The sequence below is a fragment of the Schistocerca piceifrons genome, chromosome 3, assembly GCF_021461385.2.
Source record: "Schistocerca piceifrons isolate TAMUIC-IGC-003096 chromosome 3, iqSchPice1.1, whole genome shotgun sequence".
NCBI lineage: Eukaryota > Metazoa > Arthropoda > Insecta > Orthoptera > Acrididae > Schistocerca > Schistocerca piceifrons.
Window position 1 is genome coordinate 243,429,655 of NC_060140.1, and position 27,528 is coordinate 243,457,182.

Genomic DNA, 27,528 nt, shown 5'->3' on the forward strand with positions numbered 1-27,528 from the left:
AAATTATTAATCGTAGAGAGTATTTCACCGCAACGGTTTCTTTTAACTGTCGATTTTCTCGACAACGGCTGAGAAGTGCATCTTGGTGCTTTGCCACATTACACCTCTGGCCATGAGCTTTAATTATGCGCAGTATGAATCGAATCTGAATTTCACAATTGGCGGCCTCCCCTTGTCAGATTTGATTCACTCGCGCGCAGGCGTTGTTTCATTTTCATTATGGCGCGCACGACCATCTTGTATGCGAATGTCCGGTTGTGAGGGCCCCAAGCTGTTACAGCTAACGCCTTGGTGGGGAGGGGGGGGGGGGGGAGGATTCATACATGTCAGAGGAGGTCAACCACTTGGTGTGCACGTATTCATCCTGCGACAAGATCGTCCATCTCCTCTCTACGCGTTTTCGACTCCAGTAGTTCTGTCTCGTTACTCGACTATAAGTGGTATTTGGAGTTCAGCCATTTGTGTAAGTTATTCCTGTACACCGCTGCTCTCAGACATGTCAAGTGGCCAACGGACAAGAGCTTCCTCCGTTGGAAAGGGGTGCGGTAGCTTGCCTATTTGCAATTTTTCCTGTCCAGTTACTCTCATGGTCGTAAAGGACTAGAAGTTAATTTGTTACTCATTTGGGATTTTACTCAAAGATCCGGGCTGGTCCTTGATTTTGCTAGTCGCGCTTAATTCTCGCCAGGTGAGAAGATAGCCACCTGTTCTTGTCGCCGTCCAAGTCCGTTTAATTCTATAAATTGCGAGACCAAGGAATTTAAAGTAGCTCATCTTCAATCGGAGCAGGGTACGCATTTGTTGGATTTGTTGTGAGAGTTTCCTAATGTTTTGTCTAATAAGCTAGGAGTGACTAGCATGATCCAGTATGATATACATCTGATTGGCAGTGTTCCTGTTTGGCAGTCTCTTATCGACTTTCGCCCCCTAAAATGAGAATCTTGAGGCATAAGCTGGCTAATATGTTGCAGGATGGGGTGATCAGGCCTTCTCCTTATGCCTCGCCGATTTTCTTTTCTCCTCAAGGCTCAGCGTCTGGACTATAGGTTGTTGGTGGATTACAGGCTGCTGAATAAAATAGTTGTTTTTGAGTCAGGCCCCTTGCCCGATCTTCACAACTGTTTCACACGGTTTTCTGTGGCTAAGTGTTTCACTGTGCTTGACTTGAATCAAGCCTATTATCAAATCCCTCTCACCGAAAAATGAAAGAACGTCACTGCCTTTTGCATCCTCTCAAGTCTCTATTTCAAAAGGTTGCCATTTGGATCAGAGCTGCTGTTTTCTCTGGCTTTTTGGATCATATCTTGGGAAATTTGAAATTGGTCTGTGTATTTAAGTACCCGGACGATGTCGTCATTTATAGTGGTTCATTTGAGGAACAGGTTTCTCATTGTAGACAGATGTCGAAGCTTCGTGATGTTGGGTTAAATGTCAAGCTGTCTAAGATTACTCCCGCCAGGCGCCCGGTTTAATTTTTGGGTCATCTGGTTTCTGGGGATGGCATCAATATCGACCAAGAGTGAACAAAGGACTTGAAGAGGTTACCCGAACCTAGAACTAGGAAGGAGTTAGGTAGGTTTCTTGGAATGGCCAGCTATTTCCACAGATTCGTTTCCAACTTTGCCAAGCTTTCGCAGGAAGGGAGAAAATTTTGTATGGGGCGAAAGCCAGTAGTGCGCCTTTGTAGCTATTAACACCGCCATCACGAACTCTCTGGTGTTGGCTGTGCCCGACTTTGGCAAGACATTTATTGTACAGACCAACGTCTCCAACGCAGGAATTGCTGTGGTTCTCCCCAAGGAGGATCAAGTTCAAAGAAGCCCTTTAGCTTTTGCATCAGGGGCTGTCCAGACCGAAGTTGAGTTATTCTGTGTATGAATGTGACGCATTCGCCATTCTGTTTACCTTAGAACAATTCCAGTTTATCTGGAACATAGGGAGATCGATTTAGAGACTGACAATCAGGCGTTAAGTTGGGTCGTGGTCATACCCAGGAGGACTGGTAGAAGCGCGAGATGGGCGGTCCGGACTTCGGAGTTTCATTTTAAGCTGAACCACATTAAAGGCCCTAACAATCAGGTAGCCGACGTGCTAAGCTGAAAGTTTGAGCGGGAATATATCACTGAGGAAGATCGAACCCATGGCTCCGATGATCTTGCTTTTACTGTTCTGAGTGAAGTGCCCCATTTTCTTGCCGATCTCAAAATTAAGCAGGACCAGGATCCATCGTGTGGACCGATTAGGAGGCAATCTTTGTCGAGGAAGCAGGTGCCAAGGCTACTACTGAAGAATGGTACACAGTGTAAACAAGTGAGCGAAGCCAGGGAATTCAGGATTTGCTTGCTTCTTGAGTTAATTCCCTCCATCTTTCATTACTTTCACAGTTCGCTGGTGGGTGGGCATTTAGGACCGTTCAAAACCTCAGAGAAGATATGACCTCATCTCACCTGGCCTTCATTGTAGAGGGATGTCCAGCGATTAGTTAGTGAGTGCGACTGTTGTAGAAGGGGGAAACCCAATAACAATCCGTAGAAGGGGTTATTGCAACCCGAATGCGAACAGTATCCTATGGATAAACTCTTTATTGATTTTGTGGGGCCGCTTTCCCGTACCAAGAAAGGAAACCATTATATCCTTGTGGTCTTTGAAGCCTTTTCGCGATTTGTTTGGTTAGTTCCTAGCCGAGGAATTTCTAGTTCTTTTACTGCCAGACACCTGACCAACATCTTCTCCTGGTTTGGCCCTCCTAAGGCTCTTGTGAGCGATAGCGCTCTGGAATTTGTTTCTAAGTAATTTAAACAGTTCTGGTTTTGCAATAACATTGAGCATATCAGTAGCACACCATATTATCCCTAGGCATCCTTTGTCGAAAGAATAAACCTGGCTTTAATTATATACTGCAATAAGTCCCAAAGTAAATGCGATACTACCCTCCTCTGGTTCAACTTTGCATTTAACTCCACTCAACACGAAGCCTCAAAAGCCGTTCCTGCCACCCTTACGTTGTCGTGTCCCCTTAGTTCTCCACCAGCTAACTTGAATATTTATGATTTTCTACCCGCATCTATCACTCCTAATACCCTTAAGGAAAATTGGCAGGGGAGTAGAAACAGTACGGAACTGTCCCATCGTCGGCAAGCAAGGCGCTACAACCAGGGTGGACGTTCTTTTGAGGGCAAGGTAGGGGGTAAGATCTCTGTTAAAAGCTGCACCATATAAACACAGAGTGGCATTACATTTGGTAAGTTCACCCTCCCTCTCCCCAACTTCAGAGGTCCGTGTTCCATTGTTAAGATTATGGGGCTGGTTAATTTTCTGGCCAAGGATTTAGCCATGGGAGACCCTCAGACCTGAGGCGAGATAAGCCAATTAGTTGACCTCTCAGCCTTTTCCTAGTGGTGGGGGGAATAATAGGTTTAAGGGGATGAGGCTGAACTGTGGAAGCTTAATTTTGGCGCCACTAACTGCATGGGCTGTCGATATCAATCCTGATCATATGTCTGGGGCTATGATCTTTGGTGAAGGGATGCGTGTTTTGGTTTTTGGCGAGCTGTGGTACTGAGAGTTAGCTGGAGGGTATGTGGCTGGTAAGTTGTTGGTTTTTATTGGGGAGGGGGGGGGGGGCGACTCCTGCTAACCGATAAGGACCTCGAGGGGCCATTTTGGTAGGAGCAAGTTTTGCCGGCTGGATTAAGGTTTGACAGCAGTGAGTTGTGGGAAGAGCAGCGGATGCCGGGTGTAACCTGGTCAGCATGTTCTGGCCCAACCCTGCACACTTAAGTTTTACGTCACCTGGAGTTCACCTGTACAGACTGCAGGCAGTAGCAACACTGCTTGGGATCCTCAAAGTCACGGCTCTGTCACACCTGAGTGGAGTGAAGTGTTGTTTTTGTTGGTACCTGTTTTCATAAGGCCACGTCCTTGTTAATGTGGAGTTAGACCTGTCATATTAACACACCTTCGAGTGATTGTGTGGGTAGTCATCAATCAGTGTAACTAATATTAACTTGTTTTTCCAGAGCATATTCCATACAAGTGTCTGAATATTCTCTGTTGTAAACTGAATTGATGAAATTGAAATTGCAACATAGTCTGTGTCGAAGACAAGGCACCTTTTATAGGTAGGTGTGCCCTAGTAACTGGGCCGGCCGGGGTGGCCGAACGGTTCTAGGCGCTACAGTCTGGAACCGCGAGACCGCTACGGTCGCAGGTTCGAATCCTGCCTCGGACATGGATGTGTGTGATGTCTTTAGGTTAGTTAGGTTTAAGGTTCTAGGGGACTGATGACCTTATAAGTCCCATAGTGCTCAGAGCCATTTGAACCTAGTAACTGGACTTGCATGCACGGATACTTGATTTTGTTAATTTTCAAGTAATTTTAAGGAGTGTTAATCCTGTAACTTGTATGAGTTGTCACTTCTTGAACCTACAACCTAGACGTTGTCATTTGTAGCCTCGTTTGGGTAGATTACTGTTTCCTTCTGGTGTGTGTTGGCAGGGTAGTTCTTGCAGCACATGACGCATCCCTGTTTCCTTAGCCCAGAGCAGAGATGTGTTTTCTTCCTGCTGCGGCGACACTTTCGTCGTCGCACGAGGCCTAGGTTGGCTCTCAATCAGGCGCCTCTACCAGCTGCCTCGTGTTGGCTCAAGTTATGCAAAACTAATCATTTGATATGTTCCCCGGTGGAGTGTCGTCAATTAATTCCGAAACTCTTGAACTATTCAATATTGTGAATTCAGATCACCACATAAGCCTTAAAGCATGTTGTGCTAGGTTGAAGTTCCTTTTCACTGTACTTGCTCTTTAACTACTAATTTAAACCTTGCACCCTTATGGAACATATTGAGTTTTAAATCGTTATACTTTTGAGTATGAGCTTTTGAGTTTTGATTTTCTATCCACCGTTATTAGCTAACTCCATTCATGATGAAACTTGCCTGGCCGGCCGTTGTGGCTGTGCGGTTGTAGGCGCTTCAGTCTGGATCGCGTGATCGCTACGGTCGCAGGTTCGAATCCTGCCTCGGGCATGGATGTAAGTGATGTCCTTAGGTTAGTTAGGTTTAAGTAGTTCTAAGTTCTAGGGGACTGATGACCTCAGACGTTAAGTCCCATAGTGCTCAGAACCATTTTTAGCCAAACTTGCCTGTTTGTTGCCTGTTGGATGAGATAGCCGTTTGCTGTAATTTGCCACCTTTTCTTGTATTTTGGAGGGTTCTTTGTTTATTTAAAGGGCACTGTCAATGTTTCCGCTGGTGTGTACCAGCTGGGGGTCTCATTTATGTTGTATGCCATGCAAGTTTTTCTTGAATTGTGGGGGATTGTGTGTTTTATTGCTAAAGAGATTTTATTAAAGTTATTAATTGTTGACGGCTTTCCAGCAGCCACAAAGACTGGAGTGACTTGATACACTCATTGCATTTTGGCTGGGCGTTGTCTATCAAGGTGTAGCTCCAGTGCCGGCTGATGTGGCTGAGCAGTTCTAGGCGTTTCAGTCCGAAACCACGCAGCTGATACGGTCGCAGGTTCGAATCCTGCCTCGGGCATGGATGTGTGTGATGTCCTTAGGTTAGGTTTACGTAGTCTCAAGTCTAGGGGACTGATGACCTCAGATAGTGGTTAGAGCCATTTGAACCAGTATGTCTAGCATGCTGATAGAGTGATTGCAGGCCTTCAACTGACCGTCTTCTAACGAACACACGACCATACCTGGCACTGAGGCAGAACCAGTTTTCATCACAAAACACAAGACACCTCCACCCTGCTCTCCAACGACCTCTCGCTTGGCATCACTGCAGTCGCAAATGGCGGTGATTTGGAGTCAGTGGAATGCAGGCTTCAGGCCGTCTGGCTCGGCGCTGTCCTTGAAGTAACCGATCTGTAACAGTTCGTTGTGTCACTGTGATGTCAGCCTCTGTTGAAACTGACGCTGCACAAGCTGTACGATGCGCCAGTGCCATCCGCCGAACACGATGGTCTTCCCTCTCAGTAGCTTCTAGTGTGAACTCCGCTGCCACCAATCACGTACAATGACTACCTTTATTTCACAATTATCTGCAATATTGCAGGAGGAACATCCAGTTTCTAGTAGTCTTATTAGACGACCTCGTTCAAACTCAATAAGGTGTTGATATGTCGTCTTCGTCGCCGTAACGACATTCATGACAGGCGTGAACTCACGACGTCCAATCCCAAAGGTAACTATGGCACACGGCCGTTACAACGTGTGTGTTAAGTAAACCTGATTTGCATCCTTATTGTGGCGCAACTAGCACTACTCTTACGCAACTAGCGCGAAATCTGACTACCCATTATCTTTCAGATGTAGAAACACCCCTACCAACTTTCGTTTACGTTGAACAACTACGCTACTGGCCATTAAATTTGCTACACCAAGAAGAAATGCATATGATAAACGGGTATTCATTGGACAAATATATTCTACTAGAACTGACATGTGATTACATTTTCACGCAATTTGGGTGCATAAATCCTGAGAAATCAGTACCCAGAACAACCACCTCTGGCCGTAATAACGGCCTTGATACGCCTGGGCATTGAGTCAAACAGAGCTTGGATGACGTGTACAGGTACAGCTGCCCATGCAGCTTCAACACGATACCACAGTTCATCAAGAATAGTGACTGGCGTATTGTGACGAGCCAGTTGCTCGGCCACCATTGACCAGACGTTTTCAATTAGTTAGAGATCTGGAAAATGTGCTGGCCCGGGCAGTAGTCGAACATTTTCTGTATCCAGAAAGGCCGGTACAGGACCTGCAACATGCCGTCGTGCCTTATCCTGCTGAAATGTAGAGTTTCGCAGGGATCGAATGAAGGGTAGAGCCACATCTGAAATGTGACGTCCACTGTTCAAAGTGCCATCAATGCGAACAAGAGGTGACCGAGACGTGTGACCAATGCCACCCCATACCATCAGGCCGGGTGACACGCCAGTATGGCGATGACGAATACACGCTTCCAATGTGCGTTCACCGCGATGCCGCCAAACACAGATGTGACCATTATGATGCTGTAAACAGAACCTGGATTCATCCGAAAAAATGACGTTTTGCCATTCGTGCACCCAGGTTCGTCGTTCACCATCGCAGGCGCTCCTGTCTGTTACAGCCATGAGGATAAGATGCCTGTCATCTCGACTGCTAGTGATACGAAGCCTTTGGGATCCAGCACGGCGTTCCGTATTACCCTCCTGAACCCACCGCTTCCATATTCTGCTAACAGTCATTGGATCTCGACCAACGCGAGCAGCAATGTCGCGATGCGATAAACCGCAATCGCGATAGGCTACAATCCGATCTTTATCAAAGTCGGAAACGTGCAGGTACGCATTTCTCCTCCTTACACAAGGCATCACAACAACGTTTCACTAGGCAACGCCGGTCAGCTGCTGTTTGTGTATGAGAAATCGGTTAGAAACTTTCCTGATATCAGCACGTTGTAGGTGTCGCCACCGGCGCCAACCTTGTGTGAATGCTCTGAAAACCTAATCATTTGCATATCACAGCATCTTCTTCCTGTTGGTTAAATTTCACGTCTGTAGCACGTCATCTTCGTGGTATAGCAATTTTAATGGCCGGTAGTGTACTTCTTGGTATTGCGGTATTTTCCGTTAGTGTATATGCCTGCATACTTGCCGAATGAGGCCGCGCAGTTGATTAGGGCTACGGCCCTTGCCACATGTTAAACCGGCACGCTGCTTAATACTTTACCACAACACAGGAATTCTACCGGCGGAAGCAAAACCTAGGCAGCAGTCCAGGCGTCGACCCGGCTGGCAGGCACTTTCACCGCGCGCGCGTCGACGCAGTCCGCGGCATGCAGCCGCCGCCGCAGCAGCAACAGCAGCAGCAGCTGCACTCTCGATGCGTGACGTCACAGCCGGGCCGCCGCCTGGCTGATCGAAGACGCGGAGGCCGCCTCGGTGACGTCACGGCGGCGCGGCGCGGCGCGGCGGCTGCCGGGGCCTTGCTCCGGGAAGTGGTGCGCGCGCGCGCGCGCGGTGCGCGGCCTGACCTCTGCTGCGGCCGCGGGGGGATTCCCCGATCGATGGCAGACGGCGAGAGCCCGGGCAGGGGTACCTGCCGGAAGGGGAGTGCAAAACAGCGGCGGGGAGGGTGGCGGCACTGTGTGCGCCGCGCCGGGCAGCGCCCGCTCCCGCCTTCCATATCCGGCGCGACATCTGGGTCACCGCCTGTTTCCTCACACTGCCTCCGAAGCGCCATGTTGGTTCACGTCTGCAGATGTACAACAAAGGGCAAGGTTCCGCGTCCCAGTGACTCGCCGCGCTGCTTTCACCTGTCTGCGAGTTCGTGATACGGATTCTTTTCACAGCCCGTCCGACTACTTTTAATAACAATAACCATCCGCCGTCAGGGGTCTGCAGTTACTTGAACATCATGCGAACGCAGTGAAGAACCTGTTAACACATGCGTATCTCCAACTATTACAGTGTCAATGTATCTAGACCAGGGAAGTGTACACCGACTTTGCTCATTTTCTCTCGATTGTAATTCATACTTAGATGTAACAAATGTTTCTCTTACACACTGCATTTTTCAAGAGTTTTGGAGAAATCGAGGTCTAAAGCTTCACTGCCTGGTGCCATCCATCCAGTAGGAATAACGGCTTTTCGGTTATATCGGTCTTTTCAACGTCATTTCAACCGAGCGTTAAATTCGCTCAATATAATTGATTTATGAAATAACCGATTTTCGCTTTTTCCATATTTCCTACAGTAAACGTAGAAATCGAACAATGACTGAAAAATTCTGACTCCCTCAGATTCAAGATACATAAGACTAAAATACTAAGTTAAATAGCCAAATACAAGATAACTTGGTGCGATTGACTAAAACTTTTTGAAACCCAGCTCAAAAATCTCGTTGTAATCGAGGATCATACCACCATTTGAAAATGGTTGAAATGGCTCTGAGCAATATTGGGACTTAACATCTGTGGTCATCAGTCCCCTAGAACTTAGAACTACTTAAACCTAACTAACCTAAGGACATCGCACACATCCAAGCCCGAGGCAGGATTCGAACCTGCGACCGTAGCGGTCACGCGGTTCCAAACTGAAGTGCCTAGAACCGCACGGCCACACCGGCCGGCTACCACCATTTGGTCATTAGGAATAGTGAGGGATAAAGGGTGAAAACTGAGGTTGAAGGACTCTGTTTTCGTGTTAATTTGTCCGTTTGCCGGTGTTACAAGCAAGTGAAGGCATATTGAAACCTCCCCTTAGAAAAATTAATGAATTACTGTGCTGATAAACCTCTTACGTTATTTGATTTTCAAACAGCTGAGCAAAACTGAACGTACTCAGACATTTCGCTCTTCACCTATTCTGATCAACACTAAACTAACACACAATATTTTTAGCGCAACGCAATCTGACGTTTAATAATCCCTACAACAGAATGGCCCTGACTAACAATAACCTATACCTTTCATGAATCACTTACCTCACAAAAATCTTCGTTACTCGAACTACTGCAATACACCGAGCGCCAATACTGCCAGCTAAATAAAAGATTCTAACTACTGAAGGCACTAACTACTGATAGGCGTAGTTAGCAAATTAAAGATTTTGATAGAGAACAAACAATGTATTTACCTTAATAGTGTTCAAAAGTCATTATATATATATATATATATATATATATATATATATATATATATATATATATATATATCAGTTCATGGCATCTAGTCTTATAAATTTACTCTCTCTAATGGACACACGTCCAGATCATCCGCTCTCAAAACTCCGCCATCTCACTCCCCACATTCACCACTGCTGGCGGCCCACCTCCAACTGCGCAACGCTACGCGCTGTTCACATCCAGCTGCCAAACACTACAATAGCGAATATTCCAACAATGCAAACCAGCCACAGATTGCACACAGCACAGTCAGTGATTTTCATACCTAGCGCTTTCTCCTTACTTCGTTGGTACCGCACTCCGTAATATACTGCAAAACTAGGAATGGTGTCATTCTCTAATGCAACTGATGTCCACGACAACAGCGTTAAACTACCATATATAGACCAGATGTGGCAAATCTAGATCATTACTGTCTCTGCAATACTGTATCATTTCTTACACCATATATTTGTTTCTCGTTTTTTTGGCGTTGTTATTAAAATAGCACTGAAGGCTTTTCCCATTTGCTGTATACCGCAATATTTCAAAACAACGAAAATCCTTAGAATAAAAATTACTCGTTTTTTAAAAAAGATTTATTTCAAAACTATAAATTTTGTTAGTGTTGCGATGGCTAATTAATATCTGGGTATGAGTAATGAATAAAAAAACACCTGTTATGACTGAGACCAAACAATTATCGAAAACTGGTTATTCAGAACTAAAAGTAGGCTTTAGCAGGACTGTTTTTATCGTCCCTACCATCCACTAGCGGCATTATCTCAACCGGCTGAGGCTGTAGATCAGAACTCTGCCCACAATGCGAACGAGTTACTTAAATTACTTCTTTTTTTATTAATCTTCCTTCGAACACTTGTTCGCTACAGCAAAAGACTTTTTTTCGAAAGGAACAATACCAATAATGATAATCATTATGGTACACTTGTGGTGAGTTGTAGCAAGGAATCGTGTTTAAATGATCTCGTGACGAAATAAACATTTATTCATCGATAAGTTCATTCAGGTATCGCAATTACACGGTGTTTTAAAAAAAGTCACGCATCTCTACAAGACTCAATCTTGGTCAAATATAGAAGAAATTTTCCTATAATAATATGTCCGGAAACCAATATTCTTGCGATAGGAGCTGTTGAAGATCCGCATTTCGCAGCCTGGATTATTTACTGATGAGGTAAGATTCACAAGAGAAGGTACAGTAAATTATCACAATACGTACGTGCGGGCAGATGCAAATCCTCGAGCAGTCGTGGAGGTGAGGTCTCAGGAACGCTTCAGTATAAATGTATGGGCAGGAATTGTCTATGGCAGGTTCATAAGGCCATCTACTTCACAAAACACTATTAAAAGGTGCTGTGCGTGACCAATTTGTACGTGATGAATTACCAATATTGGAGAATGTTAGCCTTGTAGAAAGACAAAGACTGTCGTTTATGCTAGATAGGACACCAGTAGGACTGAAAATACACGCGTATCCGATACATCGGTATTTTATGAAAGTATCATTACCGCCTCACGATATATTGAAAAATGTATCGATATCTCGAGATATCGAGGAGGAAAATGTCGATGTAACTGTCTATAAAAATATCGGGTGCACATTGTAAATATACTTCTGGTTTTAGAGCTGTATATTTAAGTACTGATTTATTATTAGATTTTCTGTACACCAAGAAGCTAGTAACCTGCCTATTTTACTTAGAGCAAAAATTGAAAGGAAAAAAATGCACGTTCACGCTTGACGATAACCACTTTGGTAACAATGGCAGCTGCACGTAAGTGGCACAATAAAAGATGTCCGCTGCATCCGCCGTTAGGTTTCGTCACATACTAGATTTGTCCGGAAAACTTCATGTTGACGGCCCCGTTTTTTCATTTCTGCCAACGCCAGCGACCTAACAGTTGCAGGGTCAAAATTGCGTACTGAAGCTAAATGTGTAGTTTCTATCGGTAGCGCCGATCGCCGATTATTTCAACATTTCCCTCACACGGCCCTGCCAATCTTGTCATTTAGATTTTTCTTCATCACTTTCTGCAAATGTTTTTGAGGAATGCTGATGTGAAGAAACAGCAGACTAGTTGCGTTAAAAATTGCTGTTTCTTCATTTCGGAAATCCTGTTATTCCATTCACACGACCACCCTCCCCATCCCACCCTCTAACCCCCTCCCCAGTACAATTGGACCTCCTCTTTTGTGCCACATATACTTGCTTCACACAGTCAAAAGAGGAAGACTGGACGTGATAGAAGCTCAAAAAGTACTAAAAATCCTTCACACAGCAAGAGTAAACTTCTGTTCTACTACGACTTCAAAAGAGCAACTTAAAATATTAACCAAATATCGTGAAAAAATAAAACATAGGCTCTCGACATTGCTATTTTGACATACACATATCGCCGAGATACATCGACACTTTAAAAAATCAACACCCCCTACACACCAACCTACTTTCTACGGACTGTGCGCCAGTACCTCACCGCAACGTTTCATAGGCAACTATTTGGGCGAGGAGGTCCGGTATCATTCACCGGACTTGAATCCGTTGGATTTTAGGCTAAGGAGGCATTTAAAGGCGTTGGCATATGTCGAGCACATTGACAGTGTGCAGTCCCTATACGAGCGTGTGACTAATGTGTACGACACAGAGCGAATGGAGTCAGGTGCCCGTTGAGATAGTGCCTGATTCACTTTGGAGAAAGACTGAAGGACGTGGCAGAATGCTTGGGTACCACATGCACCACTGCCTGTAGTGTCTGCTTCTACGTAACAAAAATGGTTCAAATGGCTCTAAGCGCTATGGTACTTGACATCTGAGGTCATCAGTCCCCTACTTAGAACTACTTAAACTAACCTAAGGACACCACACACTTCCATGACCGAGGCAGGATTCGAACCTGCTACCGTAGCAGCAGCGCGGTTTCGGACTGAAGCGCCTAGAACCGCTCGGCCATAGCGGCCGGCTCTACGTAACACGCAGATGGGAATTACAGGAGAGGTTAGCCTATATTTTTACCTAAACTAGTTTCGTTATGTATCGTTACGGGAGATGTTCTTCTAGTTTTGATCAAAAATACATCCTGTAGTAATACATGCTGCTGTTTTTAAAGATCATGTACAGTGTACGTTATTCAAAGCAGGTATAGCCTGGTATGATTTCACTGTGGTTCGCACGTGAATGTCTCGATAAATTAATGCTCATTTCATCATGATTCGTTATTATCGCACGATTGGATACATTATCATTATTGTTCCTTTCTGAAGAAATAAGTTTCGTTGTAGCGATACAGTTCTTTCGTAGAAGAGATGAAAAGATAAAGAAAATGGCACAAATCAAATGCAATACGGGCAGACTTGTAGTCTGCCGCCTTGGCCAGCCGCACTGCTCGACAGATGGATATCTCGTAAAACTTTGTGGCTCTATTTCCTGAGCAGTACTTGCCACATCTAAATATAAACTACAACCGTGTGAAAACCTGTGTTCCACTGCTAGTATGTTTCCCTCAATAGTAGCCAAACCTCACGGGAAATGGAGGAGGGTCTTCCGCGCTCGAACTGGTCCAAAGGAACAAGGAACGATATCTACAGAACAGTCGTTCCAGGAGCGGCCGCAACGGGTGCGGCTGGTCCTCTTTCCCGAAAAGGAAGAGGCCGGTTCACGTTCCAGAAACGGTCGGTCCTCGTTCCTGAAGTGCTGCGTTCAGTCCTCGTTCCCAGAACGTGCCTGTCCTTGTTCGTGGAACTGTCACGGCCAGTCCTGATTTTAGGAACCATCGCGGCCTGCCTCGTTCAGTTCCCCGTCTCGTTCTTTTGCGAGAAGTCACTCATTGTAGTCACTAGTTTGATATTTAATTTCAACCTTTTCACAATTATATAACTTATATAAAACTTTAATTGTATGAGGTATATTCATTTTTTCACGTAGCAGACAAATTAATCTATTTACTTATGGTTGTTTTGATCAACTGTGGAACACACATTTATCACAAGGCAATTTTTGTCGATTTTTTTCAGGTTTCATCCGCTTAATTTAACTACTAGTTTTTAAGGTAACTTCATATCATTTTTATTGTATTTCCAAAAATAAAACATGACACTCATGGAGCCTATTATTTTAGAAGTTGGGCTGTTACCTTGTGCTGTCCCCTAGCTTGGTTTCTTCGCACAAAATGAGGGCTACGTATGATCTCACCTCTGTAGGAAAAGGGTAAGGGTTTCCTCTACATTGGAAAAATCGTAGAACGGCACAAAATGATATTTATTTTTTATATCTCTAAAAATATTGTTCAGAAGAAGCTTTTTAAAAAATTCAAAAGGCTCTGAGCACTATGGGACTTAACTTCTGAGGTCATCAGTCCCCTAGAACTTAGAACTACTTAAACCTAACTAACCTAAGGACATCACACACATCGATGCCCGAGGCAGGATTCGAACCTGTGACCGTATCGGTCGTGCGGTTCCAGACTGTAGCGCCTAGAACCGCTCGGCCACCCGGCCAGCAAGCTTTTTAGAAGAAAGCTTTATTACTTTCAACTTAATTATTAATACTTTAATAATACAATTTACAAACCTACTACTTACTTACCACGTGGGGCAAGTGGCAAATGCGATGAGAAAATCACATTTCCTTTTCCTTCAATGACGTGTCCTTCGTTTTTATTTTATTTTATTTTATTTTTTTTTGTAGGGGGGGGGGGGGGGCTTAAAGGAATACTCAGGCACAAACTGAGCTATACAGAGATTTTGTTCCTCGCTTTCTTCTTCTTTTTTACTCTGTGTTCCATTATTTGACGCCCGTCTCAGTCATGTAATTTAAATTTATTGAATTTACAACGTTCAGTTCGGTAACTAGACGTAGAGCATTGACATCTTAATTTACATGATACTGTGAAGAATCTGTCTTAAGGAACTTGTCACTCAAATTATTTAAATATATTCTTATTTTATTAGAAACCAGCAGTTCAATTCTATTAGTCATAATTTTTGAGATTTCATCGATTTCTGCTTGGATCCTTACATATCTTCGTGTGTTGGTTCTGCTTCACGATGTATTGTAGTGACTATTTTAATTTTTGATTCAGATGATTAAGGCGACAGAACAAGGAGCAGGAGCCATAAATGATATTTCAGTTTTTGTAAAGCCACACGTGGGATATCACTATCGCCAACCCGATATTTACAGATAAAGTTTTCAAATAAATCTGAAATCTATATATGAAGGTTTGGTTTCTGAAACGACACAAGATTATGATGCTTCTCGTACATATCGATAATAAATATACAAGCAGAACAATCTGTTCTTGTGGTCGCAATACAGCTTCACCAGAGAACATAAATTTTTCGCCGCGGCATAGCCGTGCGGTCTCGGGCGCCTTGCCATCGTTCGCGCAGCTCGCTCCGTCGGAGGTTCGAGTCCTGTCTTGGACATGGGTGTGTGTGTTGTCCTTAGTGTAAGTTAGTTTAAGTTGGATTAAGTAGTGTGTAAGCCTAGGGACCGATGACCTCAGCAGTTTGGTCCCAATAAACTTTTCAATACATAAATGGTTTTCGCCATCCACCTTGCATGCTGGATCCCTTTGAAGCACGAAAATATACTCAAGATAATTCATGAGATGGCTTTTCGAGAAGAGAATTCGCAGTTAACTAGAAAATTATCAGTATAATCGTCTCATATATCTTATGTCACAAGATAAATACAAGAGACCTTTTTCTTAAAAATGTTTTCACTCAAAACACACATCTCTAAAAGGGGTCGTATTTATACCATTCTGACATACACTAACGATTCAACAAAAAAGAATCCAGAGCGAAGTCCGTAGACAGCTTTTTCCTGCCCTTTTTTGGCAGTAAATTAAACGACCGTAATATGCGTAAAATCAAGAGCAACGAACGCACAGTGAACTTTTCCTTTCTTTGATTTTCAAATACATCTATGCGTAAAATTTGTCTTTTAAGTACATTAATAAGTAATTTACTTACTCGTTGGTCTGGATATTCATTTCAGCCTCGTCTGCTAATGGCTACCTGTGCTCGCTTAGTAGTTATTGTTCTCAGATAACTCATTATTAATTCCAGGAATGCGCCCTGGGGCTCTTTTCAGCTGCTGACTGATGAAAAACTGATCATCTTTTACTATTATAAGGATCTTCAAAACAATTACGTGTGCTAATTCGTCAAGGTTTTTTTTTTTTAAAAAAAGAAAACAGTTGTTTCTTTTCACTTGTTAAGATTCGACGCTCTACCAGCACATTTATGTAGTTGCTGCGGTTGCATATACAAACCTCCTAATTTCAATATACGGTTTCTCAGCTCCTGTGTCGGAAGTCGTTAATTTTCCAACGAAATCTTCACTCCCCACGCAGTGTGACACTTTGATGCGTAGTTAACTTACATACCCACAAACTGTAAAAGAAAACTAATGTTGGTCTGCAGAGGATACTTCACTTCCAGTTGTTTTATACTACACTCATGCTCATAAATTAAGGATAGTGCTGATACATGGTGAAACAATGCTCTCGTGGACGGTTTGCGGGTTTAAATCACTTCGGGGTATGACCATGTGGTGTATTTGGCCTGCGGTCGTCGCACGGTGGCGCTGGCAGCAGTCCACATACGCAAACGTGTGTTGGTGCATGTCAGAGTACGGTGCAGCGAGTAAGTGTGCAGACGTTTTCAGATGTGCTAATGGTGACTGTGTGCTGAAAATGGCTTAAAGAACACATATTGATGACGTTGTGAGGGATAGAATACTAGGGCGACTGGAGGCTGGTCAAACACAGCAGGTCGTAGCACGGGCCCTCCGTGTGGCACAAAGTGTGATCTCAAGATTATGGCAACGATTCCAGCGGACAGGAAACGTGTCCAGGCGCTACAGTACGGGACGTCCACAGTGTACAACACCACAAGAAGACCGATATCTCACCGTCAGTGACCGCAGACGGCCACGGAGTACTGCAGGTAGACTTGCTCCGGACCTTACCGCAGCCACTGGAACAGTTGTCTCCAGACACGCAGTCTACAGACGAGTGGACAGACATGGTTTATTCGCCTGGAGATCTGAAAGGTGCATTCCACTGACCCCTGGTCACAGGCGAACCCGTGAAGCCTGGTGTCAAGAACACAGCGCATGCTCATTGGAACAGTGGTCCCAGGTTATGTTCACGGTCGAGTCCAGGTATAATATGATAAGTGATTCTCGCTGTGATTTCATCTGGCGTGAACCAGGAACCAGATATGAGACCCTTAATATCCTTGAAAGGGACCTGTATGAAGGTCGTGGTTTAATGGTGTGGGGTGGGATTATGATTGGTGCACGTACACCCATGCATGTCTTTGACAGAGGAATTGTAACAGGTCATATGTATCGGGACGTCATTTTGCACCAGTATGTCCACCTTTTCAGAGGTGCAGTGGGTCCCACCTTCCCCCTAATGGATGATAACGCACGGCCCCACCGAGCTGCCAGCGTGGAGGAGTACCTTGAAACAGACGATATCAGGCGAATGGAGTGGCCTACCTGTTCTCCAGACCTAAACCCCATCGAGCACGTCTGGCATGCTCTCGGTCGACGTATCGCTGCACTTCAAACCCCTACGACACTGCAGGAGCTCCGACAGGCACTGGTGCAAGAATGGGAGGCTATACCCCAGCAGCTGCTCGACCACCTGATCCATAGTATGCCAACCCGTTGTGCGGCCTGTGTACGTGTGCATGGTGATCATGTCCCATATTGAGGTCGCGGTACGTGCGCAGGAAACAGTGGCGTTTTTTAGCACATGTGTTTAGGGACGGTTTTCTCAACTTATCACCAATGCCGTGGACTTACAGATCTGTGCTGTGTGTGTTCCGTATGTTCCTATGTCATTAGCGCCCACATTCTGCAATTATCCTTGATTTATGAACATGAGTGTAGTAATGCCCACACGAATATATACAGTGTTCTGTAAACGAACTGAAAACCAAGACGTTTTACTTGCTACGACTGCAAAGTCGATGATTTGTGTTGCCCGCGCTGAGTCGTAAACAGTTCCGTAATTCGTACTTCCGTTCAGCTTCCTCCGGGATCTCTCTGCCTTGCTTGCGGTCACTGGCCTGTCGCATCACGCGACTGATGTGATGAATTTTGAGCTAAGGAAATCGAATTAAACAACTTGTCTACATTATGCCTGAGGGAATTGGAACTCTCACACCAAAATACACACAAGCTGACAGAAGTCATGGGATAGCGATAAGAGCATATGCAGATGGGGGTAGTATCGCTTACAAGAAGGTATAAAAGGGCAGTACACAAGCTTGGCTGTCATTTGTACTCAGGTGAGACTTGTGAAAAACGTTACTGACGTGATTATGGCGGCTCGACGGGAATTAACAGAATTTGAACGCCGAATGGTAGAGGGACGTAGACGCATGGGACATTCCATTTCAGGAATGGTTGGAGAATTCAGTATTCCAAAATCAACAGAGTAAAGAGTTTGCCGAAAATATCAGATTTCAGACATTACCTCTCACCACCCACTGCACCGTGGCCGACGGTCATTACTTAAGGACCGAGGTCAGCGGCGTTTGCATAGAGTTGTAAGTAGCAACAGACAAACATCACTGCATGAAATAACCACAGGAATTAATGTGGGGCGTACGAGAAATGTATCCGCTAGGACAATGCGGCGATATTTGGCGTTAATGGGCTGTGGCAGCAGTTGGCAGGGGCGAGTGCCTTTGCTAACAGTACGATATCGCCTGCGGCGCCTCTCCAACCATATAGGTTGGATCCTATACGACTAGAAAACAGATGAGTCCTGGTTTCAGTTGGTAAGAGTTGATGTTAGCGTTCGAATGTGCCATGGTCCCAAGTTGTCAAAAAGAGACTGTGCTAGCTGATGGTGGCTCCATAGTAGTGCATGGGCTGTGCTGACAAGGAATGGACTGGGTCCTCCGGTGAAACTCAACCGATCATTTACTTCAAATGGTTATGAGACCGTTTGCAGCCGTTCGTGGACTTCATGGAGCCTAACAACGATGGAATTTTGATGGACGATACGCCATGTCAGCGGGCCACAATTGTTCGCTATTGGTTTGAAAAACTTTCTGGACGATTCGAACGAATGAATTGGCCACCTGATCGCCCGACATGAATCCCATCGAACATTTTTGGGACATAATCGAGTGGTCACTTCACGTACAAAATCCTGCAACTGGCAACACTATCGCAATAATGGACGGCTATTGAAGCAACATGGCTCAGTGTTATTCTAGAGGTCTTCCTATGACTTTTGAGTTCTTGCGACGTAGAGTGGCTGCGCTACTAAAAGGATGCCCGACACTATATTAGGAGGTATCTCAAGTATTCTGTCATCCCACTGAATTACACAGGACTTTAATAGCAGAATGAAAATGAATGAAAGTCCAAATGACCATACTAGCTGTTTATAGTAGTTCTTTCAAAGACCCACGACCGGTTTTACAACTTAAACCACATTAAACAGCTAATGCGGCCATATGGACTTCCACTCATTTTGATTTTAATTTGATAACAAAACCTTGCGTATGAAACTTCCGGTTCCATCACTCATGTATGATTTTATCTATGGTTGCCACAGCTATAGAGTAGTCCATCTACACTTGATAATCGATTAATTTATCGTGTACATTTTTCCGGGAAATTTATCTAATATCTACACACATCAAAAAACGTTTTGCATCACCCCGATTACCAGAGCTCCTGAAGATAGACGTTGACTGTGGATATTGTATCACAGACACATTCCCTTTGACTGTTCAGAGATGTCACAGAGCCCGCCAAACGATGTAAACAACCATGCATGAGCAGCGGCTATCAGACTGAGGGGGTCCGTCAAACGATCAGTTCCAGTCGTTCCACCAGGAACGAGGTACACAGCTCGTGTCGTCTGTAGTTCAACCATGGCTAGACTGTCAATACCGCCGTCCGATCGCGTCCGCATTGTTACTTCGTGCTAGGAAGGGCTCTCAACAACGGAAGTGTCCTGGCGTCTCGGAGCGAACCAAAGCGACGTTGGTTCGGACATGGGGAGATACAGAGAGACATCAACTGTCGATGACATGCCACGCTCAGGCCGCCCAAGGCCTGCTACTGCAGTGGATGACCGCTACCCACGGATTATGGCTCGGAGGAACCCTGACAGCAACGCCAACATGTTGGATAATGCTTTTCGTGTAGCCACAGGACGTCGTGTTACAACTGTGCACAAAAGGCTGCATGATGCGCAATTTCACTCCCGACATCCATGGTGAAGTCCATCTGTGCAACCACAACACCATGCAGTGCGGTAAAGATGGACCCAACAACATGCCGATTGGACAGCTCACGATTGGCATCACGTTCTCTACGCCGATGTATGTCGCATATACCTTTAACCAGAAAATCGTTGGAGACTTGTTTGGAGGTAACCCGGTCACGCTGAACGCCTTAGATACACTGTCCAGTTGGAGGTTCCCTGCTGTTTTGGAGTGACATTATGTGAGGCCGACGTACGGCGCTGCTGGTGACAGAAGCCGCTGTAACGGCTATAAAATACGTGAATGCCATCCTCCGACCGATAGTGCAACCATATCGGCAGCATATTGGCGAGGCATTCGTCCTCATGGACGATAATTCGTGCCCCCATCGTGCACATCTTGTGAATGACTTCCTTCAAGATAGGGACATCTCTCGACTAGAGCGGCCAGCATGTTATCCAGACATGGGAAAGACTGAAAAGGGATGTTTATGGACGACGTGACCCCCCCAACCACTCTAAGGGATCTACGCCAAATCACTGTTGAGGAGTGGGACAATCTGGACCAAGAGTCCCTTGATGAACTTGTGAATAGTGAACTTGTGAATAGTATGCCACGACGAATACACGCATGCATCAGTGGAAGATGACGTGCTACTGGGTATTAGAGGTACCGATGTGTGAGAATCGCAGAGTCAGCAGATTCACTCTCATAGCTTGCTCGTGTAGTTCCTGCACCGACTATTGACCTCTGTACACCAAGAAGCCCGTTTGCAGTTCCTTCGGGCACCTTTGGCTTGGAATCTCATTGAATGGAGTAGAATCGTCTTGAGTGATGAGTTCCGCTTCAAACTGAGTCTTGACGGCCAATGAAGTGTCTGGAAACGCAGCGGACAGCGGTGGGATACCAATCTGATTGTCGCCCGCCATGCAGCCCGACAAGCAGGAGTGATGGTCTGGGTGCCATCTCTTTTCATAAAATGACTTCTTTGGTTATCATCAGCGGCACACTTACAACGCAGCGATGGGTCAATGATATTCTATGCCCCGTTTTGTTGCCATTTATGGCAAACCATTCTGGGCTTGCATTCCTGCAAGATAATGTCCGCCCACGCACGGCGAGCGTTTCTACTGCTTATCTCCGTGCTGTTCGGCTCCTACATTGGCCTGTAAGGTCGCCGGATGTCTCTCCAATTGAGAATATTTGGAGCATTAAGGGCAGGGCCCTCAAACTAGCTCGGGATTTTGTCAATTTAACGAGCAAATGGGAAAAACTTTGGAACGATATTCCTCAGGAGGACACCCAACAACTCTGTCAATCAATGATAAGCCGAATAATAATGTGAATAAGGGCTAAAGGTGGACCAACGCGTTATTGACCTCTCAATTTGTTAAACCCTTTCTCTTCAATAAATCATCCAACTTTTCGGAAATTGTAATCATTTGTTTGTCTCTTCATATACATCCCATTTACTGATTTCGCTGCCCCATTTGGACAATTCCTTATAGTGAACATTTTTTGTCGTAGAACGTATTTTCCTGGTACAGACAGCCTGCATCTTACATCCTCTTTACTTCGACCGTCATCAGTTATTTTCCCGCTCAAATAACAAAACTCATCAACTACTTTTAGCGTCCTTTTGCCTAATTTGATTCCTTCAACATCACAAGATGTAATTCGAGTAACCAATCCGTGACAAACCGTGGAGGTCTTCTTTGAATCTGTTCCATCTCTTCCTGCTTGATTAGGTTCCCATATCAACGAACAGAAATCAAGAATTGGGGAACAAGAGTTTTTAAGCGACCTATTTCGTGACTTACTTTTTTATGATTTTTCCATGTCACTGTTAAATGTATGTTGGCATTCCACTTTGAATCATGACGGCAGAAGCTCCTAGATTGTGAAATGTTGTGACTGATTACCCATAGTGTAGTCAAATGGTATTGGGTCCTTCCTACTTACACACTTTACATTACCTTTATTTATACCCAGTGTCTATTGCCAATGGAATTGAACACAGCAATGATCATCTGAAAGTTTCCCTACGTTTCGAATCAAAAAACTAATGAAGTCGCCTTTGTGAAAATATCTCCACCGTCTGCGAGGAGTTTCAAAGCACTACAGACTGTATCTACTTGATCACTTATTGTTTGTTCAAAACGTCTACACTGAGGCTTTCCGTTTCGGGATCGAATGAATCCGGTAGAAGTCGGTCGACTTAGGGTCACGAGTGTTGCGTGTCCGGCAGCTGCCAACGCCGACCACCTAACAGTACAGTATTTATGTGCGCTGTAGCCGTCACAAAGTGATTGTTGTGCCGTGCAGTGCCAAACCAGCAAAGCATAGGGGTAGTGCCAGAACTGCTTGAGGAAAACTTAGCTTGTGCCCCCCCCCCCTTTCACGCCACGCCTACCATTCTCCCTGAGGCTGTCTTCGGTAGGCGGAGATTACCTCCTCTGGTCCTCAGATCACCTTGAAAACTCGTGAAGGACGTCATACACAAATTATACCAATAAGGGAGAGAACAAGTTTCCATTTGAAGGCGTTCCTGCAGTGTATGTGCAACGTAGCGCGACGTTGGTACATAGGCACCGACATTTAGGTTAGATATTAGAACGGCTTTCGTGTCTTTCCGACGCGTGTGTTTGTTAAATGCGGAAACGGGAACTGTGACGACGTTATTACTAGATGCGTCCAAACGGTCCCAACGGCAAGTTATTCTTTTCTTGGCTGCTTGGCCTTATAAGGGAAACTTTTTGATCTCTCCTTATATATATCGCCAACTACGGCGGCCCCATCACTCTACTTTCGCCATTTGGATTTGCAGCTCCTTGTGTTTACCGTGTCTGCAGTTAAAATTGTTGGATGTAAGGTCCGCCAGTTATGCAAAACACCGTTTTTTCCAAGTTCCCAAACATGTTTCAACACCTCTGTGCCATCATCAGTGGTTTTCTGTTTTATTTGATTAGTAATGTGAACATTTTTACTAAATCGTTACAAAATTATGTGGATATTTAATTCAAGCAACGTTTCTTTTTGTTAATATCTTTACATTCGGTTTGCATGTTTTTTTAGGACCACTTGTGTATTATTTACTATAGGTAGCTTGTCATCTGCAACCAAACGATGTTGATCAGAAATTTTGTTGGGAGTTAACCTATCATTCTATGCTTTAACCGTAATTTGCTTTGTGCGACATTTCGCGCCTATATTCGTTTTTACTTACGTTTTTGTGTGGCAAGCCCTTTTATTCTATGCACTTCACCAAAACACACTGTAATTCTTGTTGTTGTGTGTCCCAGCCCAGTCAGAGTTCATTTGTTCGCCAGTGAGTTTGGCGCCAAATTTGAATTTTGTTTACATTTTATCTTTGTGTGTGTGTGGGGGGGGGGGGGGGGGGGGAGTTAGACGTTTTAGCTGTTAGTATTGTCTTTTTTTGTAATGTTCCTTTAATGTGTTAAATAGTATGCTCTTGCAGAGTGTAGTGTATTCATTTATGACCTGTTTTCCTTCTGCTATTGCCTTCTGTATATGGAAGTTTTCCTCGATGACCAGATTGCTGTATAGGCTGTGGCTGGGTTTTAGTATTCTTAAGTATGTTTCTATTGCAGTTGGGTGGTGGTTGTGGCTATTAGGTGGTCAGCAAATTTGCTGTGGGAGCTGGTGGTCAGCAAATTTGCTGTGGGAGCTGGTGGTCAGCAAATTTGCTGTGGGAGCTGTTGCTTTCTAAAGCTCTGTGATGTTCTGAATACCTGGTTTTGAAGTTTCTGAATGTTTTTCTATGTACACTGACTGGCAAGTGTTGCATGTGAGTTCATATATTCATGATCTGTTAAATTTATCCGTGGGTTTTTCTTGGGTTCTGATATTTTTCTGTGTTGTGTTCTCTGTGCTGTATTGTATTTGGAGTCCCTGTTTCTTTAATATGTTGCCTATTTTGTGAACAATCTTGTTATTGTAGGTGAGTATGTACCATTTGTGTGTGTGTTGTTGCTCTGTTGTGTCTTGTGTATGGTCATTGTTTGTGTTTTGTGTTTTTCTGTGTTGGGTGAGGACTTGTGTGTGTGTGTGGTATGTTCATTTTTGTACTGTTTACATATTTTTTGATTTAATTTGTCTAACATATGTCTCATAACCATTTTCTACTGCTATTTGTTTTATTGTGTTTAGTTCTTGTGTGTAGTTCTGTTTGTTCATGGGTTTCTGTTTAATCTATGAAGCACGAATCTGAAGTTTACTTGCTTATGTGTCAATGGGTGGTTCGATAGGTTGTGAACTGTTGTGCTTGTGGTTGTCGGTTTCCCGAATATTGTGAAGTTGTGTGTGTTGTTTGTCTTATGTATGGTCAGATCTAGAAAATGTAGTGCGTTGTTAGTTCCTGTTTCTAATGCGAAATTAATTTTTGGGTGTAAGTTCTTTATTTCATTGAGTAACTGTTCTTTGTGTATAAGTGGTTCATCAATCACGCGTATTATGTCATCGACAGAACGGTACTAGTATATAACTTATAACTTTGTGGTTTTTTGGTTTTATTATGTGTCTGAAGACCATGTTCTCCAGTTTGTTCATAAAACAGCTAAGAAGCGTACATAATCAACGAACACACACACACACACACACACACTCACACACACACGAAGATAAAACGTAAACCAAATTCAAATTTAGCGCCAAACTCAGTGGTGAACAAATGAACACTGACTGGGCCGGGACACTCAACAACCACAGTTATAGTGTGTTTTGTGAAGTGCATAGTGCTTTTACGACCTTATTTGAGTAAATACGCGTTATATTTACGAGCGCTTCACAACACCTCACTATGACACTGAGAATAAAAGGGCTTGCTACACAAAAACGTAACTAAAAACGAATATAGGCGCGAAATCTCGCACAAACTAAATTGTGGTTAGAGCATAAAATGATAGGTTAACTCCCAACAAAATTTCTTATCAACATCATTTGGTTGCAGATGACAAGCTATCTATAATAAATAATACACAAGTGGTCCTAAAAAACCATGCAAACCAAGTGTAAAGGTATTAACAAAAAGAAATTAATTGTTGTTTCAACTAAATATCTACATAATTTTGGAATCACTTAGATAAAATGTTCACATTACAGATTAAATAAAACAGAAACCCACTGATGATGGCACAGAGGTGCTGAAACATGTTTGGGAACTTGGAAAAAAGGTGCTTTGCATAACTGGCGGACCTTACATCCAACAAATCTACTTTCAGGTACATTAGACGGTATCTAGGCTTCTGACAACGCCGCCCCCCCTTCCCCCTCCTCCCCTCCCCCCCCCCCCCCTCCACCGATATTAATTGATCAGCCAGAACATTATGATCATCGACCTACTATCGATATAAACTCATACAGGCAATAGCAGTGTCATCTGGCGAGGAATGACTGCTAGTCAGACACAAGCAGGGTAGATATACTCTCAGTGAGCGAGCTGTCCGTGCGTAAAATGGGGTTGGCGCGCGACCTGAGTTTGACCGAGGGCAAATGTGATGGGCCGGAGGATCGGCACTAGCATTTTGGAAACTGCACGACCTGTCGTGTGTTCGAGGAGTGCTTTTATGAGTGTCTTCAACACGTGACGGAACCAAGATGATAGCATGTTCAGACATCGTGGAGTTGGGTGGCCACCCCTCATTTCAGATGTAAGACGTCGTGGGCTGGGCATCCTGGTAAAACAGGAGACCGGCGACCTGTGGCGGCACTACCATCACACATTAATTCTGGCCAGAGTAAAGTGTTTCTGAACACGCGGTGCACCGAATACTCCTAACGATGTGCCTCCGTAGCCAACGACCCTGCATGTGCCAATGTTCACACCACGACATCGGCAACTACGGCTGAAATAGGCACGTGACCATCAGCATTAGACGCTGGCGCAGTGGCAGAGCGTTGCATGGTCTGAGGAATCCCGAAACCTTCTTCATCATGCCGATGGGAGGGCGCGAATCCGTCAACTTCCAGGGGAACCGCTCCTTGCCACCTGTACTGTGGGACGGAGACAAGTTGGCGGCGGTTCCATTATGCTCTGCAGAACATTCATGTGGGTATCCATGGGTCCAGCGGAGCTCGTGCAATCACCATGACGGCTAAGAATTATCGTACACCCCTCCACGATGATCATGTTTCCCGACGACAAGATAATACGCCATGTCTCAAGATCAGGAGTGTGATTGAGTGGTTCGAGGAACACAGTGGCGAGTTTTAATTGACGCGCTGGCCCCCCTACTCGCCATATCCGTATCCAATCGAACACATCTGGGATGTGACTGGACATGGCATCAGAGCTCATCGCCCCCTCCCCGGACTTTATAGGAATTATGTGACTTGTGTGTGCAGACGTGGTGCCAATTCCTTCCAGCGATCTACCAAGGCGTCATTGCTTCCAGGCCACGACGCGTCGCCGCTGTTATCTGCGCCAAAAGTAAACATACGGGCTACTAGGCAGGTAGTCATAACGTTCTGGCTGATCACTGCAGAGCGACGTACTAAGTTATGTTCATAACAGTCGCGATATTTTATGTTATATTTTCAACAAGGTGTGTTTTGTACTTATCCAAAATTGTATCCGATTGTGATGGGTCCACATGTAGGTGGAGCCCTTATTTTGTAATATAGTTCATGAAAAATGGCATGAAATGGTTATCACATGTAGAAGAGATTGCATCTTTGGCACCACTGATCCAAAGATGTTGCCTGAGTGGTAGAATCGATTGTAACTAGCAGCGCGCAGAGCGCAGTAGCAGATGCCGTTGCACTCTGTTAAAGGTAGGCTGTAAGACTTTAAGCTAGTGGCTAGCTGTGATAATTTAGCTGTTGGCCTATTGACGCGGTACAATACAATTTTGTAAGGTAATTAAATTTTATATTTAGTTTTAAGTATGCAGAAACGCACCACATTCGAACCTTATAAGCATCTCTTAGGAACTGAAAGCCGGGACTCATCTAACCATGATACGGTTTTCCAGTCATTTATGATCCAACCGATATAGTCACGAGCTCAGGAGTGGCACTGCAGGCGATTTCGTGCTGTTAGCAAAAGCACGTGCGTCAGTCGTCTGCTCCCATACCCCATAATTCTTAATTTCGACGCACTGCCCTAATGGATATGTTCATCGTACGTCCATCACTGATTCGCACTGATAACTATATGTAACGTCACTGCTCTTGGTCGTTAAGTGAAGGCCGTCGACTACCGTGGTAACGGTGGTGATAGGCAAGTTGGTATTTTGGGAACACTCGTGACACTGTAGACCTCGGAATATTGAATTCCCAAACAATTTCGAAAATGAAGTGTCCCATACAAATACACTCATGCGCGTAAATTTAGGATAATTGCAGAATGTGGGCGCTAATGACATAGGAACACACACGACACAGATCTGTAAGTCCACGGCATTGGTGATAAGTTGAGAAAACCGTCCCGAAACACATCTGCTAAAAAACGCCACTGTTTCCTGCGCATGTACCGCGACCTCAATATGGGACATGATCACCATGCACACGTACACAGGCCGCACAACGGGTTGGCATACTCTGGATCAAGTGGTCGAGCAGCTGCTGGGG